Here is a 21,432-nt window from a genome sequence, read left to right as displayed (position 1 = left end):
TAAACACCTATGACCCTATGATTTTACATTGGGCATGGTGGTGGGACTGGCCAATCAGCATGCACATTTTTGAATAATAATAATGGCCAGTCATTGTATAATAATATATAACCAACAGTTCTTGTTACTAATTCCTTTTTTATATTTTCTTGAACCAATAACCCTATAAATAGCTAAGATGATACTGTACCCTTTTTGTCTCTTGGCAGCTTGCCTCAGGGTATACACTGTTTGTGTAACTGCATTATTATCTCACACTTTATTTGGTGTAGTTGCAGAAATGTTTCAGGATAAACCCCCTTTGTTCTCACCAAGTACAACACCAGGAGTATGTAATGTCCCCCTTAAAGGGTAAGCCACAATGCAGGTATTTGTGTACTATTAACAGCATTACATCACAAAGGGAAAATACTGCCCAAAAAATAAACTAATAAACAACAGATAACGGCACTAACAAGACCACCAATCAATTCCAGAATGTCCAATTTAATAAATCCAACAGGAGGCTAAAATGCAGTCGGCTTTAACAAAATAAAGGCTGCAACACATAAACGCTGTACTATCTCTCGTGTTTTTGTCCAAAAAGACTTCTTCAGATTTAAAATATATATTGTGAACCCTCTTTTATTTATATACCCTCCTTAATTCACAAACCACTAATAGGGTATAAGGAGTAATTAAAAACTGTTAAAATGTAGTGCATTATTAATGTTTTTATATATATATATATATATATATTTTTTTTTTTTTTTCATATTCTGTATTTTATGTACTTTAAATAAAAAACAACTTTTTAATGCAAAACACGGGAAGATTTGCTGAATCCAGTTCTTGATTTGTGATAAAAGTTTACTCAATTTTTAACAGTACTTAATTTAATATTTATTGCATGCATGGTTCTCCTCAAATTATCTATGGTATGATCCCAGAAATTATCATTAGTAATATATAATTGTCAGTCATGGGATGGGCAAGGCCAATCTCTAACCAAATGGGATTATTTATTTATTTATTGATAAGTTAACTCAAGCATAAAAAGAGAAATTGTCTAGGCTTAAAATGGCCTGCAAGGGCAGCTAGCCTGGTACTTACCTATGAACCTAAAAAGACTTGTTATCTTACACTTTAACAAGACAAATATTTTACCAAAGTCATCGCTTAATCTCAAGACAAATTGGTTTAGTTATACATCCTAAGCAGTATGTTGACTTACAAGCCATAAAGAAATCTCTCATACTTTCCTGCTGTGTTACTTTATCTTTTACGCTCTAAATCAGTATGTAGACATACTAGGCATAAAGATATGTTTCATGCTATCCAGCTGTGCTCTTGTAGCTTTCAAGCTGTATATCGCCATAGATTTGTTATGTGGATTTATCTTCAAAACTCTCCTCTGTTGCATTGTATTTAAATATCTTGTTTAATATTGTTAATACTGTGATACTTGATGTACAATTCTGTGACTTCTGATGATTATCTGGATTTGTACACTGTCACTGTGCTCAAGTCATTGCAGAAAAAGGTTCAAGGACCTGCCCACCTTTGTGGTTATCAACAGATTAAGTAAGGAATTAAGTTAATGAGTAAGTAAGTAAATAAATAAATATGCTTTGTATCTTTAATTTTTGTTTCAGTTTCATATTCATCTCTTTCTGTGTCCGCCTACTCTTGATGTTTCCCTCAGTGTAAAAATCATTTCATTCACACTAAGTTCTCATTACTCTTAGGGCAGGCTTCAGAAACGTTCAAGCAGAGCTGAATTGGGATAACACCATAGTGAATGTCGTAAGTGAAACGTAGAATGGCAATGAATACATAAAAAAATTGTTAAATGTAAACACGTAGAGCACTACAGAGAAGAAAAACAGATATTTAGATCAAAAATATAAAACGCAGGGAAGATGACCTGCGCTCATGGCCAAACTACTCGCAGTATGTCACTTCATGCAAAATACAGGAATAATTTGTTGCATACCTATTGGGAAGGGATGCAGATATCAGGTAGTTAGTACTAATCATGGCCATGATGCCTTAAGCAGGAGTACATAGTGTGTCCACAAATGTTTGCATAAGGCAGAACAAGAGAAAATAAACTGTAGACAGAAAATCCAGGCTACAGTTATGTCAGAAAACAGTGAAGGATCACAGAAAAGCAGAATGAGAAATACACTAAAGGAGAAAAACAGACACATATGTACCAGCAGTTTTCCTAAAATTTTATGGCAGACTATGCATACTAACAAAGGCATATGCTAAAGTTACAGTCATCGGAGTTAAAAAAAAACACAGAAAGACAATTAAAGCAAGCAAGTAAGCATGCCACCTAGCCCAGAAAATGCAATCTGACAGTTCCCTATCCCATTATCAGTGAGAGGGTAGATGAATATATTCCAAGACATGCTGTCAAGATAGGCACAAATATACAGTGAAATATCTTACTTGAAGTACAGCTCAGCAATAGGATAAGTAACATGCAGAAGCTGTACAGAGCATCTCAGTTTAGCCAGGTACCTCTATACACGCACTGCATAGGGGAGCAAAGACACAGAAAGAAGCAACATGAATCCACAAGGAACAGCTATGCTGATATATTGTGTGTGTGTGTGTGTGTGTGTGTGTGTGTGTGTGTGTGTGTGTGTGTGTGTGTGTGTGTGTGTGTGTGTGTTATATGGGTAGCATAATATACATGCAGTGGCAACATTGGTGGCCAGAACAGTGCAGTGAGGGGTTATATATAATTAACTGTTGGCAACCCATGGAATGTTGGTGACCCTTGTGATGACACCCTGTGATTCAAGAGGAGCTCTAGAGATAAAGTGAATTGAATAGTGCTGCTCGGCCATGGAGAGAATGTGACACAGAGCCATGACCTTCATAAAGCAGGATACAATTATAATGCTGTTAGTGTGGAAGTTAGTACAGAGTATTAAGGCTGAGCTGTTGACTAGTTGCTGCCTGTGGTCCAAGGTTTGATTTCTTCTAACTCTGTTTGCCTGCTGTATGATTCTGAGCAAGTCACTTAACCAGAGAGTGCTTCTGGGTTGTCCCTGAAAAGAGACATTTGTGTCCTGTGAGCTTACTCGGTCAACACATGTTATATGTTTATGTTATAACATAAAATGTTATAAAGCCTATAGCATTTAGAAAGACTGCAGCATTTCCTCACAAAAAATGTCACATATATGAGCATCTTAAGCTACACAGAACACCTAAATGTTCTGCAACTCTATTCTGTTCTCATAAACTTTTCCGCAGTAATCTCTGCCTGCCCTACAGGGTGGAACAACCCCAAGCTGCTTGACCTTCAAGAAGTTTGCAAAACTGTACATGCTACAAAGACCCTATGGATATAAATCTATAACACAATATAAATAGGACCTGCTGGTAATAGACATATCTCTGCCAAAGAATCAATTATCTCTGGAATAAACTCCTATTTCATATCAAACAAAACAAATTCCTGGCTCTTTTAAATCTAATTTAGAAAGCTGGATGGGTAACCATAAATTAATTTTTATATACAGGGGCAGTAATCATAATAATGGTAATACCAATAATACCTATTTGGTAACCAGGTAGGCCCACTAGGCACAAAATCCCTTTTCAAGGGTGACTTGGGAGCAGTGTCTGATTGAGCACTATAGGTAAATGAGGGCTGTGGGACTCCAACTCTACACCACAGGAGCTATAGCTAACAGCCTAAACCTCTGCACCAACTGCCACAAAATGATTTTGTGATAAATCATCTAGTGTGACCCTCTGACATTATAATATGAGGGCGTGATTTCCAGATGAGATATCCATCATTCCCTGAAGATGTTTGCATTGAAATATCTCAGAGTCAGTCCCCACTGATTAGCTGGCATGAATGGAACCCAAGATCTGGCCACACAGCACCACAGTGTTTACCTGACTGAGTAGTAAAAAATGATGGAGTCAAACAAGTAATGATATGAGGACACCATAAAGAATGCTGCATGAGATGAAATACACAAACCTACTCCAGGAAAGATGGGCACATAGAGATATTCAAACAGACAGACTGACAGACAAAGACAAACACACACACCGCAGTTATACAGCAGTCGTCAGTGTACTGAATCAGGTAATGGTGATTTTGAGTGCAGGATAACTAAAATAATTTGACACTACAATGTCACACAAGTTCATAGATCAGTTAGTTATTGCCTACAGGGCAAACTCAACATGTTTACAGCACAGATATCCATGATGGTGTGTATCAGATCTCCTAGGAATGATGATACTGGCATGAAGACCATAGAATGGGAAACATTTATTCATGAATCAGATATCACAGTGGACATTATACTATAGTGGTCATCCAGTGTACGGGAGTTGCTTATATATATATATATATATATATATATATATATATATATCAGCAATGACACCCCCATACTGCAGAATGTTCTTACAGGTCACAGAAGTACCACCTTACATATTAAACAGCAGAGAATTGCAGACAGTTAACAGGTCAAGTTGACATTTCAGGCAAAGAGGGTAAGATATGAATATAAAGCAAGGAATTGAAAGCATGGTGCATTACCGGTTTATGAACCACTACATGTACACATTTGTTACATCATGATTGAAGAAATACCTTGCAAAAGCTAGAATAATAAACAGAGGCAGATTCAACATTCTACTACTTAACTGAAAGTGAACAGACCTTAACCCCATACTTGAAATATTTACATATACAATATACATGCACAGAGTGTATATAAAGCATATCGTGTGGGGCCCTTAAGAGAAGTTAGAGCAAAGCCATCTAATAGCAAAATAAAGGCATCAGACTTATCAAATAGCAGTCCAAACTTGCAGTAACAACATGAAAAAAGCATCGTTTGCTGGGATGCAAGCTTTGTCCCCACACTCTTTTATATATATATATATATATATATATATATATATATATATATATGTATATATATATATATATATATATATATATATATATATATACTGAGTCCTCAATTGCAAAACCTCAGTGAAAACAAGCAACTCTTTGAATAGGCAATAATATAGTCAGACTTCAGTGGTCTTGCAGCAGAGCAGATATATGTAAAGATTTTCTGGGACTTGTCAGTTTAGGAAATTGAGATCAGGGAGAATGAATTCCAGGTGATAATATTTGTTAAATGATATCTCCCACATGGTTACTTTAGCAATGCAGAAATTCCATACTGTGGTTGCTCATTTGAACTTCTGCATATGTAAAAACTGTCTGCACAGTGGAAGAATGACAGTGACCCACTATGAATGACACTGAATACAACACATTGTCATACTGTTTATCACAGGCAACATTCAATATTATGAACCTAGGCAAAGTTGATCTGAAATTAATATTGACTATAAACTATTGGCCTAGAGATATGACCCATGCTATCTGAGGATGTGAAAAGCTGTGGTATGTAATGTCCACAAAACGTCCTTTACATCACAGACCAGGAGTCTCTGCAGTCTGCTGTGGCAGGCTGTTAAGACATTTGGACAATATCTGCTTTACAAAACTCTACAATTCAGAACAGAACTCAGATTCAAACCAACAGGAGCCATCTGAGTCCAAATAGTGTCCCAGCCTAAAATTATCCCTAATTGGTGTAGGAGGTACTGCCAGGATATTACCATACAACTGACACCAGAAAGATAAATAAAGAACAATAGTAGAGAGTGAAAAAGGAGCCATGAAGCAAACAGGGAATAAAATGAAGAAGCTTGCCAGAATTTTGTGACTTTGTGGTTATTCAGAGAAAATATCACTATAACATTGCTAGTACTTCACTAGTGAGCTCTAGTGTGGCAATTTGGAAACATAATAGAGGGTGAATTTTTTGATGGGATAGAGTCACATTTTTTTTGGACTAGAGTGCTGTGTTAGTACAGCTATGAAGATATATTGAAGTGAATACAAGAAAAACAATTATCCTATGAATTTTAGGGCTTGGTATCAGAAAAGGTTGCCCTGGAGGGCACCTAACTCAATGCACATAACAGTAGAGAGTGAAGCAAATTAATGAGTTTTTCAGATTATTCATTTTTTTAATAACAAATGACAAGTGATTTCATTTTTATCAAGGGACAAGACCTCTTGCCCTTACATGTTGACAAACAAATTTTATATTAAATTTAAAAATTAAATAACTCCAGTTTTGTTTCAACTTTTCCTGTTAATGACCATAACAGGTTATGTTCCAGATAAATTCTTTACATTAGCTAAAACCACATTATTTTTTAAATACATTAGAGGTCCAGTGGACAGAGATAGTTGCCACTGAGTCTCTTTATTCAGTAATGTTGTGTTGTTGTGTCTTTCAGCTTTTACCGGTTAGGGGTCGCCACAGCGGAACTCCGGTCCGCTAATGATTGGCAGTTGATCTTTACGTGCTGAGTTGCCGGCCCTAACGCACAACCTTCAACGAAGGTACTCCCATTCACGCATGTCTCCACACAAGACGCTCTAGCTGAGAATCGAACGGGACAACGTCTTGCTGTGAGGCGACAACGCTACCGCAGCACCATCACCGCGGGTATAGTCTCTTTATTCAGTAAATATTTCAAAATTCTTGTCCATATTATTAATTACTTAACTCCATATTTATATAAGCTAATAAATCCATTTCTGTTCGGTTTTGTACTAGAGGGAGATACATTCTTAGTCACTTGGTCAGTTCTGCCCCTCAAGTTATTTGTCCAGTCTTTTCCTTCGTTATACTCCTCTAGCAGAGCTTTGGTCCATTTAGTGTATTTAAAGTTTTTGAAAAAATTATTGGGTTTGGGCATTCTGCAGACTACTACAGCACCAGAAACGAGAAAGAGAGACTTTTTGTGCTAACTGCAGGTACCTTTTGCCGAATTTTCTAATTTTTGCTGATTTTGGTTGTTTTTATTACTTGCACTTCTCAGAAAGCTTAAAAAGTAGATTAGCTACTTATTTCACTGTATTTCTGCCTGTAAGTCATTTTCCAGTTGTGCACTTGCCTTGCTTTATTTAAAAAGTTTAAATTTTCAAATTTCTAATTTTGTAAAGTTTTAATTGAGTTTACTGTTCTGGGCTATACACTCAAGTGCATTAGCCTTTCTGTGCTTATTTACTGTGTAACTGCATTGTTTAGCCTGATTTAACCAAAAAAAAAAAATTATTTTGTTTGCTAATTTCCCGTCTTTTCTAATTAGAATAGTCCAGTTTCCAGGCTTTGCTGGTTTCAGGACTTTATTTTCAGTGTTCAGAGCTATCCAGACCTTGCTGTGGTAGAGGGAGGTCCTACTGCTTACTAGTGAGAGTGGGAGCATTGTACTGCCTATCTAGCACTAGAGGAATGGTTTCCAGCTCTGAAATTAAAATCTTATTGGCCATTTTGAGCTGATTTAGAGGAGTCAGAGGGGTCCCCACGTTCCCCCCTCGGAGGATATCTCCTTTGCTGATATCCGTGAAGTCCTGAAACAGAGGGGTGACTGGCATTCCGTTAGCCCTACTGATGATGAATCGGTGCTTTTGAAGGCTTTTGGGTCTCAACCCTCCACCTCCTGGGTGATTCCACCCTTTGATGAGCTTATGGAGTTGGTTGCTCAAAGGGGATGGGAGTCTCCTGATACTGTGGAACCTGTCCCTTTCTGGCCCAACAAGTTTATTACATCGGCTCAAGACAAAATGTTCCTTACCAAGGGAGTGCTGGTTGATGCCATGGTGGTGGCGGTGGCCACCAAGAAAGAGATGTCTGAAACCTCTTTTACTGTCCATCCTCCTATTAGAGATTCCAGGACTATGGACAGGTATGGAAAACGCATTTTTTTAGTTCAGTGACTTTTGCTATGCGATCGCTCAACTATTTGACACATTTTTCCCATCTTCAAAGAAATCTCTTAAAAGAGCTTGGAGATACTCTACATGGTAGTACAGCTAAGGGCTGATAAGGTGACATCCCAGCTCAATATCCTTAATTCCACAGTTAACTCATCCATGCAGCTCATTTGCAGCCGATGGCTCGAGTCGGGCAGCGGGTTCAGCAATAGCTCTTCAGAGACATTCCTGGATGCGCTTATACTCCTTTGCGGAAGCCTTCAAGTCTTCTTTCATTAATACTCCATTTGATGGCTCGTCCCTTTTCAGGCCTAAAGTCAAGGAGAAGGAGACCCTCACTAGGTGTGAACAAGATGGAAAGACTCTATCTGCCGTAGGAGTCCATTTTTACATCCCTACTAGACTTTACTCCAAAGGGCAAAAGAGAGGAAAAATGTGGTTCCAGAAGTCCCAGTGAGCTTTTCAGAACACTTGTAGTGTACCCCCCTCCAGGGGCAAGGAGGGGGTAATAATGGAAGACGCCACCCGGGCGGCAGAGGGTGTCCGCAGAACCAGGGCGACAGGGAACAGTTCTTTGGCAAGCCCAACCAGCGCTCCTGAAAGGAGGCCTGACTGCCCTACTCTGGATGCAGTCGAGGGTTGCTTGTCTTTGTAGCCAGACGCCTGGCTAGAAATTACAAAAGATTCTTGGGTACAAAGAATTGTTACCAGAGGTTATGTCATTCCTTTCTCAGAACCCCCCCACTGTACGAAGGAAAATCCGAGACGTTCCACCCAGTCTCGGGGATCAAGCAAGCCATAGAAATTCAAAGGCTGCAGGAAAAGAGAGTCATCCATCCAGTCCCAGCAGACCATATAGGATCTGGAACCTACTCCAGATTCTTTTTAGTTCCAAAGAAAACAGGGGACTGGAGGCCCATCTTGGACCTCAGCAGACTCAACACCTTTGTAAAGAAGGAGAAGTTCCAGATGGTCATGCCTCAATCGATTCTTCCATTTCTAGGAACAGGCGATTGGATGTGCTTTATAGATCTCAAAGATGTGTACTATCACATCAAATGGCCAGACCATCCAGAGATCACTTTTGTTTCTGGCTGGGAGCCAGTCACTATCAGTTCCGAGCACTGCCCTTTGGTCTGACAACAGACCCCAGAGTGTTTACCAAATGCATGGCAGTGGATACGGCTCACCTGAGGCATCTAGGATTCCGAGTGTTTCCGTATCTGGACGGCTGGCTCCTCACCACCACCTCCAGGCATCCACTACTTCAATCCAGGGATCACATTCTCAATATGTGCTGTCAGTTAGGAATAACTATAAATTTTGACAAGTCTGCGTTGTCACCATCACAGTGTATCTCCTTTATCGGGGCAGACTTAGACACCACCACCACCATGGTAAAATTGCCACTGGACAGAATAATCACTCTTCAACAACAGGTAACAGATATTCTGATGAGCAAAAAAGTACCAGCCTCTCAAGTGTTGAAACTACTAGATACTATGGCAGCAACGCTCATAGCAGTTCCTCTGGGGTGTATGCACATGAAAATACTTCAATGGTTACTCTTCACCCAGTGGTCTTACCAACAACTTCCAATGTCATTCTTGATAATGATTACAGATTCATGCAGAAAGGATCTTCAGTGGTGGCTGACCAGCCATCATGTAACAGTAGGTCACCCATTTGTTCTTCTGCCGCCATCAGCCATGGTGACCACGGAGGCTTCTCTGATAGGGTGGTGAGGGCTTTTTCAGGGAAGAACAGCCCAAGGCACCTGGTCAGAGACAGAGTCACAGCTGCACATCAATGTCCTGGAGATGAGAGCGGTACTTTTGGCATTGCGGTATTTCCATGACTCTCTACCTCTGGGGACGATTGCGATCCAGACCGGCAACATGTCAATAGTCTGGTATATCAACGAGCAATGGGGGACCAAGTGTTACCCCTTATGTTGAGAGGCCCTGAGAGTTTGGCAGTGGGCTGTATCCACCTGGTGCTTTCTGATAGCAATGCACATCCCAGGGAAATCCAACGTGATTGCGGACAAACTGAGCAGAGCTATTCTGATGCCACACGAGTGGCCCCTCAAAGACAAAGTTGCGGAGATGATTTTCCACAGATGGGGCCAACCTTGCTGCGACCTGCTTGCATCCCCTATGAATGCCAAATGCAGAAGCTACTTTGCCCTGAATCTCTCACCAGGGGAAAACCCAAGGGATTTGCTCGTACACAATTGGCCCCTAGGACTCCTATATGCTTTTCCATTTCCCCTGATTCCGAAATTTTTGCAGAAAGCCAAAGCCCTGGGGAGGACTGTAATTCTAATAGCCCTGTTTTGGCCTCAACAGATTTGGTTCCCCTTCCTACGACTCTGCCAACTAGAGGAACCTTGAATTCTACACCCAGTTCCAGACCTGCTGACACATTTGTCAGGGGCTCTTCATCCTTCTCTTCATTCCCTCAGATTGACAGCTTGGCTGCTCTAATTTCCAACTTAGCCAGGTCACACAGTTTTTCCCCAGAGGTACAGCATATCCTTGTATCCTCTCATAAAGCTTTCACCAGAAAGCTGTACGCCAGCAAATGGAAGCAATTTGCTTTTTGGGCTTAGCAAAATAATATTGACCTGTACATCACCCTGATTGCTAGCATTTTGGAGTTCCTGACTAAGCTTTTTAATGAAGGTGCTGCAACTGCCACCATATGAGTTCAATTGGCTGCAATTTCAAATTTTCACCTCAGATCTGAATGTTCTAAGCTAATGTCTCACAGATTATGTAGAGTCTTCTTAAAAGGTACCATGCATCTTAGACCGCCAGTTAGACAACCTTTTACTCCCTGGAATCTGAATTTTGTGTTATCATGGATTATTCTTCCTCCTTTTGAGCCTGCATCATCCTGCCAATTAAAATTTCTGTCTTGAAAAACTATCTTCTTGGTAGCCATTATATCAGCACGTAGAGTGTCCAAACTTCAGGCCCTATCTATCAAACCCCCATATTTGTTTTTTTCACCCCGACAGAGTGTCGCTGAGGACTAACCCTTCCTTCCTTCCAAAGTATGTTCGGAGGCTAACCTGAATCAAATTATTGAACTCCGAACTTTCTTCAGTAGCTATTCTAACAAGTTTGAGTATATGTTGCATATACTTGATGTTCACAGACAATTAAGATTCTATTTGGACAGAACAAAATAATTTAGAAAATCAGAACAACGTTTTGATTCTCATGCTGACAGCAAGAAAGGCTACCAGTATCCAAAGTTACTCTTTCCAAATGGTTGACTGATTGCATTCATATATTCCTCAGTGAATCAACCATTAGGACATAGCATGAAAGTGCATTCCACTAGGGCTGTTTCTACTTCTTCAGCTTATGCGGCTAGGCTGCCTTTGGACACTATATGTGCAGCTGCCACTTGGTCTAAGCCTCATACCTTCATCACACATTACAAAGTAGATAGGGCCTCCAGGGACAGGGCTTCCGTTGGTTCCACTGTCCTCAGGAATATACTCCCGTGAGCCACCCAGAATGAAGGGTGCTTGGGGCGCTACCCATGTGTAAGAATGAACAGCGAGGTTGAACAACTTCACATAAAGAAGTTATGTACTTACCATAACGTTCCATGTGAGTTGTTCATCTCACCTTCATTCTTACATTCCCACCCGCTGTTCCCCTTCAGGCTTCTCGAAGAACGAGTAAGACTTTTCGGTCTGGTCAGTCTTGTTCTAGGATTTCTTACTCTGGCTGAAGTACTGTTTATGTGTTATTATGTTACACATGGTGGGATCAGCAAACTAGATCTGAGATGAGACAGAGAGCATCATGGGATAGGGACTTGGCCTCGAGCTACTCTAAAACCTTGAGCTTGTGAAAGTGGCCGACTCGGAGTCGAGTGGCTCCGAACCCCCAGAATGAAGGCGAGATGAATAACTCACATGGAACGTTATGGTAAGTACATAACTTCTTTTTAGTTGCCTGTCGGGTGCCAGGATCCACCACATAATGCATGCACTCAAGTCACTCCATAACAGGTACAAATATGACTCTGTCATTGTCCATGTTGGAGTGAATGACTTGAGACGTACTTCCCTGGACTACATGAAAAGAGACATGGAAGAGCTTTTGGATCATGTAGCCTAAGCAGGTATGACCCTAGCCCTGAGTAGCATCCTGCCATCACCCAGAATGATATCACAGTATAAGGACAAAATGATTGACTTCAATAATTGGCTAAGCTTCTGGTGTCATTCAGAGGGGATCCAGTATCTGTCTGCTTGGGACGACATGATCGACAAACCACAATGCTTTGCAAGAGGTGGTTTGCACCTGTCACCCCTGGGATTCATGTTACTGGCTAAGGCTCTTGCCACCCCTATAGTGCCTTTTTAGGCAAGGTTCAAAGGACAAAACTACCACCGTAACAAGTACAAGCAAGCAAAATCTGAAGGCAATGCTACTCAATGCTAGAAGTCTAAACCTCAAGATGCAATCTCTCGAGGCTCTCCAAAAAATGGAGAACATCGATATCTGTGCAATAACTGAGACCTGGTTCAAAGCTGTAGGGAGCACACTTGCAATACCAGGCTACAACTCATATCACACTTTTCGGCCACCAAACCAGGGCCAAAACACTAAAGGTGGGAGGAGTGTCCATATTCACACCTTCAAGCTGGTTGCCCAACACAATGCATCTGAAATTCTCCAGGTGCAACTAACACTAGGTAAGACTGCAATACAAGTTGTAGCTTGCTACAGATCCCCACCATGTCCCAAGATTCTCACTACACCTTTCTAAACATACTCGAAAATATTAAGATACAAACAAACACCCTAATACTGGGTGATTTCAGCTACCCTGGTGTTAACTGGGAAAACTGCTCCTGTACCAACACCTTTGCTTAACGGTTCTTGGAATTCATAAATTCCAATGCCCTAGAGCAACTAATTCATAGTCCCATCAGGGGTACCAATATTCTAGACCTGGTCACTACCAACATGGGAGATTGATGCACCACACCAGTGGTCACCCCCTCATTGGTCAGATTAGACCATAAGCTAATCACCCTTGACATCCACATCCCACCCCCACCCCCCTTTAAGGAAACCTTCGTAAAAAATGTCTTCAAAGCCAACTTCATGCTTCTGAAGTCAGAAGTAACAAACTTCATGACACCCATGCAGATGGGAACTGGAAGTTCAAATGCTGAATCCTACACTAAGGTGCTGTATGAGCACATTCACTCGTGCATGGACCGAGCCATCCCAAATAGAACCAAGATTCTGTCCACTAAAAAAAGGAAGCCAATCTGGTGGCCCCCTGCCATAAACAAGCTGTACACAGAAGGAAGAAACTGTTGCAGAAAAGAGGAAGAACCCAGGATTCAAAAAACTCCCTCACCAGCCTCAGTAGAAAGCTGAGATCCCTCATAAAATCTTCCAAAGCTAGTTATGAAAACAAAATTGCCAAAGATTCCAAAGACAACAACAAGGCATTCTATAGCTATGTCAAGAATTGAAACGGCAATACTCAGATCTGCTCTGAACTACAGCAGAATGTCTCTAGATATACTGATCCCAAGGATATTGCCAATATCCTGGCAGATAGATTCAGTGCCAAGTTCACCCCCTAAAGGGCCCATCTCAGTACTGAAAGAATGCCAAATTCTGGTAATCACAGCCACTCAGGTAAAAACTGCACACTCCAAAGCCAAGAATACAGCTTCCATGGGACCAGATGACATCCCGGGCTGTGTACTGTATGAACTACGAAATGAACTGGCACCTCACCTATGTGTCATGTTTAATCATAGCCTCACCTCAGGCTTTGTGCCCACACAGTGGCGCACAGCTACAGTCATCCCACTCAACAAGGGAGGATCCACTCTGGATCCTGGGAACTACCGTCCCATCAGTCTTACGTGCCTGATCTGCAAGGCCATGGAACATATTATCATGGAACTTGTAAACAAAGATATTGGCAACCTTCAAACACTGGACCCCACCCAGTTTGGGTCCGTGAAGGACCGATCTTGCCTCCTGAACCTGATCGACTTCCTCGAATCAGTCTCCAGAGCCGTGAATGAGGGTAAGGTGGTTCACACAGCCTACTTGGACCTTGCCAAGGCTTTCGACACTATCTCCCACTCTGGAATCATAGATAAACTTACTAAGCTGGGCATTAATCTCTATGTCACTCGATGGGTTGCAAACTGGCTTACTGACAGAACACACACTGTAAAAGTAGTCGACTCCAAATCCAGCTCCAGACAAGTGACAAGTGGTGTACCGCAGTGTTCTGTCCTGGGACCACTCTTGTTTGGCATCTACTTCTCTGAGGTACAGGCCAACAGTAAGGGACTCTGGCTTACAAAGTTTGCAGATGACTGCAAGCTTGGAACCATTATTGAATTCAAAAATGATGTGGCTATACTACAAAAGGGCCTTATCGAAACAGATGCCTGGTGCCAGAGCCATGGGCTCAAGCTAAATGCCAAAAAATGTATAGTTGTCCCCTTTGGAAAAAAACACGTACCTGTGAACTACCACATAGGTGGCAGTACACTAAACACTGAAAGTGTGATTAGAGACCTAGGACACAGGTGGACAGTGGTCTCACCTTTGATAACCACATTGCCACAACAGTTAGAAAATCCTTCTACGTGGCACACCTCATCACTAAGGGCTTTTTATCCAGAAAAAGGAGGTCATTGTCCCTCTGTACTCATTCCTCATTAGACCCATTATAGAATACAATGCCCCATTTGGTATGTACCTCCCAAGACATCTGCAACAGCTAGAAAGGCCGCAGAAATACCTCACAAAAAGAGTCACAGGCCTAAGCAGATGCCTTATGCTGACCGTCTAAAGAAACTCCAGCTATACTCTGTCACATATCACCTACTGAGAGGCGATCTCTGCCTAACATACAAGGCCATGTCAAACCTAGAGTTGTTGGGCATGCTACACTTAAAGAAATCCCAGTCCCTCTGAGCCACACGCTCCAGGGATCTTAACCTTGTCATCATGATGAATAGAACATGCTGGAGGGAGAGGTTCCTGATCCAGAGTCTCCCCATACTCTGGAATAGTCTGCCCATACGTGTCAGGCAGAGCGCCTCAATGGCCCTCTTGAAGAGGAACCTTGACGATTGGATGGGAGATAGGAAATTCACCCTGGGGATCACATCAGTAGCCCTACTAGACAGGGGTCCAGGAAAGTAAATATTTGTGGGAAGCAAAAGCCAGAGAATCGTTATGGCTAGGCTTGTATAGGCCCTAGGACTGTTAGCCTAGTACCTACCTATGAACCTATGTATAAATAAATGTATGTTTCAAGTCATTTGAGTGTCCTTGGATGTATACAATGTAAGAAAAAACTTTGTTTCTGTCTTTACCATTTTTCTTCTCAGTCAACATTTTAAATTCAGATAACAGATAGCAACATGTTGGGGTCAGGTGTGTGTTTCCTTTACCCCCATTTTATTCATCCTCTGCCTAAACTCTGTCTTATTAGTCATCTAGAACATACATGTCTTTGTTCTGTTTTTTTTTTTTATTTCTGGGCATTACTGTCTTTGCAGATTATATTTTTCTAACTATTTTAGATATCCAAATTCGATACATACTTTTCTATATTTCCCTAATTACTTTTCTAAAATTACTGGTTATATTAACCCAAGAAAGAATTAATAATTTTTTTCATTGCACTGATTTGAAGTCAGGACAGCTACATAATACAGATTTGATTTAGTTTTTAAGACATATATATCTTACAGATATTTTCAAGTCAATGAAATTTCAGCTGACTTCTGCCTATACTGAAACAATCTCCTTTATATGGTGCAATAGTTTTGAGAGTTTAGGAGGTATTCAGAGAAAATATTGCAATGGAGCTACCAGTGCTTTGCTGGTGAACTCTAGTAGTGTTATGGTGATAATAAGTGGTGAGACATGAAAGGGTATCAAAAAGCTTATTAGTGACTCATTTGCATGTCTGAACTGAAACACTTAGCATTCCAGTGTATGTATCTGCAGATATGTACACTTGCACACAACTACACATACACACACACACACACACACACACACACACACACACACACACACACACACACACACACACACACACACACACACACACACCCACACCCACCCACACACACACACACACACACACACACACACACATACACACGCACACGCACACCCACACACACCCACACACACACACACACACACACACACAGCTTCACAGTACTTACCTGCTGTGTTGCTAACAGCCTCACTCCTGTCATAGACAGCAGTAGGTATACAATGTAAAAAGACACTGTACATTTCCATCAGTTTGCACTGAAATAGCACAGTAGATTATGTTTTGAATCACTTCACAATGCTATTTCAATCTCAGTATACACCTCTGGGGCAAAGGTTATGATTAAGTTACACTAGCTGCACCCCCAGACTGCCACATTCGCATGTGACATAAACAGCAAAACTGCCTTACTGCTGTTTGCTGGAGCCTTCTTGCCATTGTTAACACTGCAGTCATCTCTGATCATTCACTTACAGTGCTAGAATATAAATTACAAACATACTGGACCTGGTACTCACCGATATATGAGAGCGCTGAACCCATCAGTGTCACATCTTCACTGGTGAAATCAGACCACAAAGCTATCTCCTTTGAATTAAAAATCATTTTGGTAACCTCAGCAAACCCTGTTACTGTTAGGAGCTCTTCCAAAGCAAACTTCATCCTATTAAATGATAGTTTGTCAAAATTCAGTGCCCCTCCCAACCTCGAGTTCACAGCAACCTATGCAAAATTGTTTACAGAGACCCTATACAACCTTGTAAATGACTGTATAGAGGCTGCTGTACATTTAAGAAGTAAGACCAAAACAAACTCTAAAAACAAATCGCACTGATGAAATCCTAATCTTAACAGAGTATTTAACAAAAGGAAAAAAAATTATGACTAATATCAGGAAGAGCAGCTCCCATAATGATAGGAGCTCCCTAATTAAATTAAACAGAAAGCTGCGAGAACTAATTAAGTCCAAGAAGGCCAGTTATGAGGTCAATATAGCCTCATAGGCTAAAGATAGCCACAATGCCTTCTATAGCTATGTCCAAAATGTCAAAAGCAGCACACTTCAGTTGTGCCAAACTGTTGGTCAGTGGTGCCACCTTCACTGTGCAGAGCGATATAGTGAATTTGCTAGCTAACAAAATCAGCTGAAACATCACTCCCAAACTCCTCTAGATACCTTACTGCTTCCTTCACCTCACCAACTTTCTTCCACTAACACAGTTAAGAAGCTACTCCTCAAACTGGAAGCCGACACTAACTCTCCTGACTACCTTCCTGTAGAATATATCAAGATGGCAGTTGATGCCATTGCATATCCTATATACATCCTTATTAACAGATCGATTTTAGAAGCTTACATCCCAACCCTCTGGAAAAATCCTTCATTATACCATTACACAAAGGTGGCAACTCCGTTGAATTGTCCAACTATCGACCCATTACCCTACTGTCACCTCTCTCTAAACTCCTTGAAAAATGTACCCGCTCACAACTACTCCACTACCTCCTTAACAATCAACAACTCACTTCTACACAGCATGGCTTTAGACCTGGACACAGTACTAACATAGCTGTATTATCCTTCACTGACACAGTAAATAAAGCTTGAGACTCCGGTAAACCTGCTTCCTGTCTGTTCCATGACCTATCTAAGGTCTTTAATACTGTTCCCCATTACCTTCTTATGCTAAAGCTCAAAAACCTTGGATTATCCCCTTCTGCCAGTAGCTGGTTTACCAGTTATCTCTCTAAAAGACAGCAGGAAGTTAGATGGCTAGACTCCCTCTCTGCTTTTCAAGATGCCTCAGCTGGAGTTCCTCAAGGCTCTCTTCTTGGCCCCGTCTTATTTAACATCTTTACTAATGACCTATATACTGCTTCCCAACAGAGGACACTAATACAGTATGCTGATGGTTCCACAGTCATCTGTTCATCTGATTCTATGCTATATCTTCAACAAATTACCCAAACTGCTTTCCCATTCATTGAGACTTGGTTTTCTAATAATTATCTACTCTATAATCCCACTAAAACTAAACTTATACTCTTCACCCCCAAAACATACTCTCTAAATAAAAACTAATTTACTTTTCTCACTCAAAACAACACCATAATTGAACATGTCACCCACACAAAACTACTACATGCCACTATTGACAAAGACCTTAAGTTTGACCTGCATATACATAATAACATTAAGAAAACACACCAGAAGCTTGGAACTCTCTACTGTCACAAAAATTTCCTAAACACACACACTAAACCCACTCTAGCTACTACCTACCTTTTACCCTCTCTCTTATATGGAGCCCCAGTTTTCAACAATCTACAAGCCTGCCTAAAATCTAAGCACAAAGCTTGCTTCAGTAAAATTGCTAAGTTTGACACCAATCCAAAATACTCCTCTCATCATTGCATAGCCCTCAACAAACTCAATTGGCTTGAACTTCCACGTCACCTTACCTTCATCTAGCTAATCACACAGTGGCGGCTGGTGACTTCAAATCAAAGGGGGGGCTGCAGGAGACAGCTGAATGGGTGGGGTCAATGGGAAAGGGTTGCGGCCAACTAAAAAGGGGAGGAGCTATGCTCAAAACCACAAAAACTAACTAAATACACTGCCCTGGGTGCCAAACCGTCATTATGAGAGTCCAATCAAGACAAAATGAAATGTAGAAGAATAAAAATATTTCATTGCATTGGCTGCATGACAGCTTACATAATATAATCTAGATGGTAACAAAAAGGTTGTGAGGCATGAACAAATAAATTAGTTTTTAAATACATTAATGGAATGCCAGTCAAAATCAAGTATAAGAAAAACAAGCAGCACTCAACTCAAACCACTTCTTGCATTGCAGTTCTAATTATAATTTATATTCAGCTTTATTAAAGTACCAAGTAACATGCTGAAAGTAGAAATCTCTGATGCCCCCACTTGTAACAATGTTTCTTACCCAAAAAAGACCTGCTGCCTGACAACTATCTACTTGTTTCATGGGGAAAACTTGATCAAAGTAAAAAATGAAAAGCAAACAAGAAATAAGCTCAAGATACATTGCTTAAAAGGATTACTGTACAGGTTATGGACCACAGGATTGGCATTTGGTTTAGTTTACGGGTAAAGCCTGCAGAGATGACTGGAAGTCTCCAAGTGTAATGAGCTTCTTAAAATAATGTAATCCTGTCCTTTATTACAAATACTGTCATATGCATTTCAATTTTCAATACCCATGGCTTATACATTAACTAGTTAAGTAAAGTATTCTCTACATGGCAACAACAGAAAGGCTTTCAATGTTGGCAATTCTTTAACAGTATTGCTTATTAAAGCTTACTTGCATCTTACAATCTCAGCCAAGCTTATCTGATGGTCATTAAAGTATTGCTATTTAAACACAGAGCAACAGGCACTTTGAGTAATAAGCATAAAACAGTACATAAAATATGACAGAAACCAGACCATTCTGCAAAAATCAAAGACAGATGAAAACCCACTCTAGTACATGTGTCTACCTTGGATGGGGGGGATACTCTGCACATTTACACTGCATAACTACTCCTTGCCATGCTTCGACACATCCAGAGTCACTACATGGGGGAGTGGGGTGCAACAAATATGTCACGATTTGAAATGTCTCTGGCTGACTGTGATGGCCCTGACACATTTGTTATACCTCTCAATCTCAGAGCAAGAAATCTGGACAAAGCCATGCATAGAAGTGGGACAAAGGCCCAAAAATAAGGACAATTTTTAAATATTGCTCTTATAAACGTAGAAAGATAATAGAATAGGTCTTGCATTAATATGAATTTTCTAAATGGTATGAAATCTGAAACTCAAGTGTCTGTCATTATTTTCTAACTTCAGTCTTTAATGATTTGTCACTAATTTGCCAAAAAAAAAAAACACAATTTTATCAAAATTGTGATATAAAAATATAAAATAGCCACACAATACAGCTGGGAACCTGTCAAAGAAGGGACACTTTAATATTAGTACTGCTAACTTGAGCAGCTGACAAAATAAAAGAATCTACATGCATTTCTGAAATAAAAGTAATCTATAACTCTGATTATTACAGTTATTTCTTAATTGTAAACCCTCCATGTTTACTTCCAAAATTGCTAACCCTCCATGTTTACTTCCAAAATTGCTATTTTGCGGAGGGATTATTAGGGGGAAGAGCAACATTTTGAGCGTAAATCGGGGACAGTTGAGAGGTTTGGCTATGCCTAATTCGATAAAGCAATTTATTTGCATGTACCTCTCAACCTGTTAATGCAATAAATCTGGACAAGGCCAAATATATTGGGGGAACATAAAAACAGTACTAAAAATTGCTCTTGTATAAACTGAGACAGTTGATAGAACAACAGGTCTTACTTTAGCACACATTTTTCTGAAGGTTATGAAGTCTGAAACTCAGTGTGTCATTATTTAGTGACTTAATTCCTAAATGATTTGCCATAAAACCACAAAGTTTATGAGGAACAAACCAAAAACAAGAAGCAAAAATCTATTCATTCTTTGAAAATCTGGACAGTTGGGAGGTATAGTTCAGCTGGGGCTGTCTTTAAGTTTGCCGCCCTTCCCCCTCACAAAATCATGGTCGAATGGAGCCTCCACCTGCAGCCATTCCAATGATCCATTACTTGGCTATTTCACTCCATTTACCATAAACACTAATGTGCATACTGATTTACTTCTATGATGATTTGGACTTCATTTGAAAGTTTTATTTTGCATTTTACAGCACAAATACTAAGACATATGCTAAATAAACTTAGCATTAAAACTTCTCTGCCCTTGAAACTCACATTCATTGAAACAGCATTGAAACCCACATTCAAAGAAAATACATTTTGCCAGTGGCTGATAAAGATTAATTCTGGGCTGTTTTCAAATCATAGGCCCCTTGCATATGAAACATACATGTGCTCTTTGATACACCTTCTTATTGCTTTGAACATTTTCCAGTAAACAATGAAACAAAATGCATGCACCAATAATGACAAAACTGCCCAATTCAGAACATTTCCATCATAAAAGTCCACTCAAACTTCTACAGTCCACCATTATCATTAAATATGCACAATTCTACAGTCCACCATTATCAGTAAATATGCAAAATCTCTGAAGTAAAAAAGTAATTAAATAATTCCACATTAAATAAATCTGTAACTAATGAAGAGGTTGCTGCTAGGAAACACCTTTATATTTCATGGTTTCATCGAAAAATAAAGCGTCTGATGCCCCTGAGGATTAAATTGCCTATATTACATTAAAAATGATAAGCTAGTAATATTGCAATAGGAAATGGATGGCAAACTGATAGCAGGCTCATAGTTAGTATCTTAACTTTCAGTACAGCAGCATTTACCCCTTGTGGGAGTAGAACCAACACCCTTCTGCATCAAAGGCAAGTACACAACCTGTTGTGCTATTAACAATGTAAGTTGACTTAGCATAAGCAGCACTAAACTTCTCTTCCCCTGCAGCTCTCAGC

This window comes from Protopterus annectens, chromosome 2.part2, assembly GCF_019279795.1.
Source record: "Protopterus annectens isolate FY-2018-M chromosome 2.part2, PAN1.0, whole genome shotgun sequence".
In the NCBI taxonomy this organism is placed as follows: domain Eukaryota; kingdom Metazoa; phylum Chordata; order Ceratodontiformes; family Protopteridae; genus Protopterus; species Protopterus annectens.
This window is presented reverse-complemented; position numbering follows the sequence as displayed.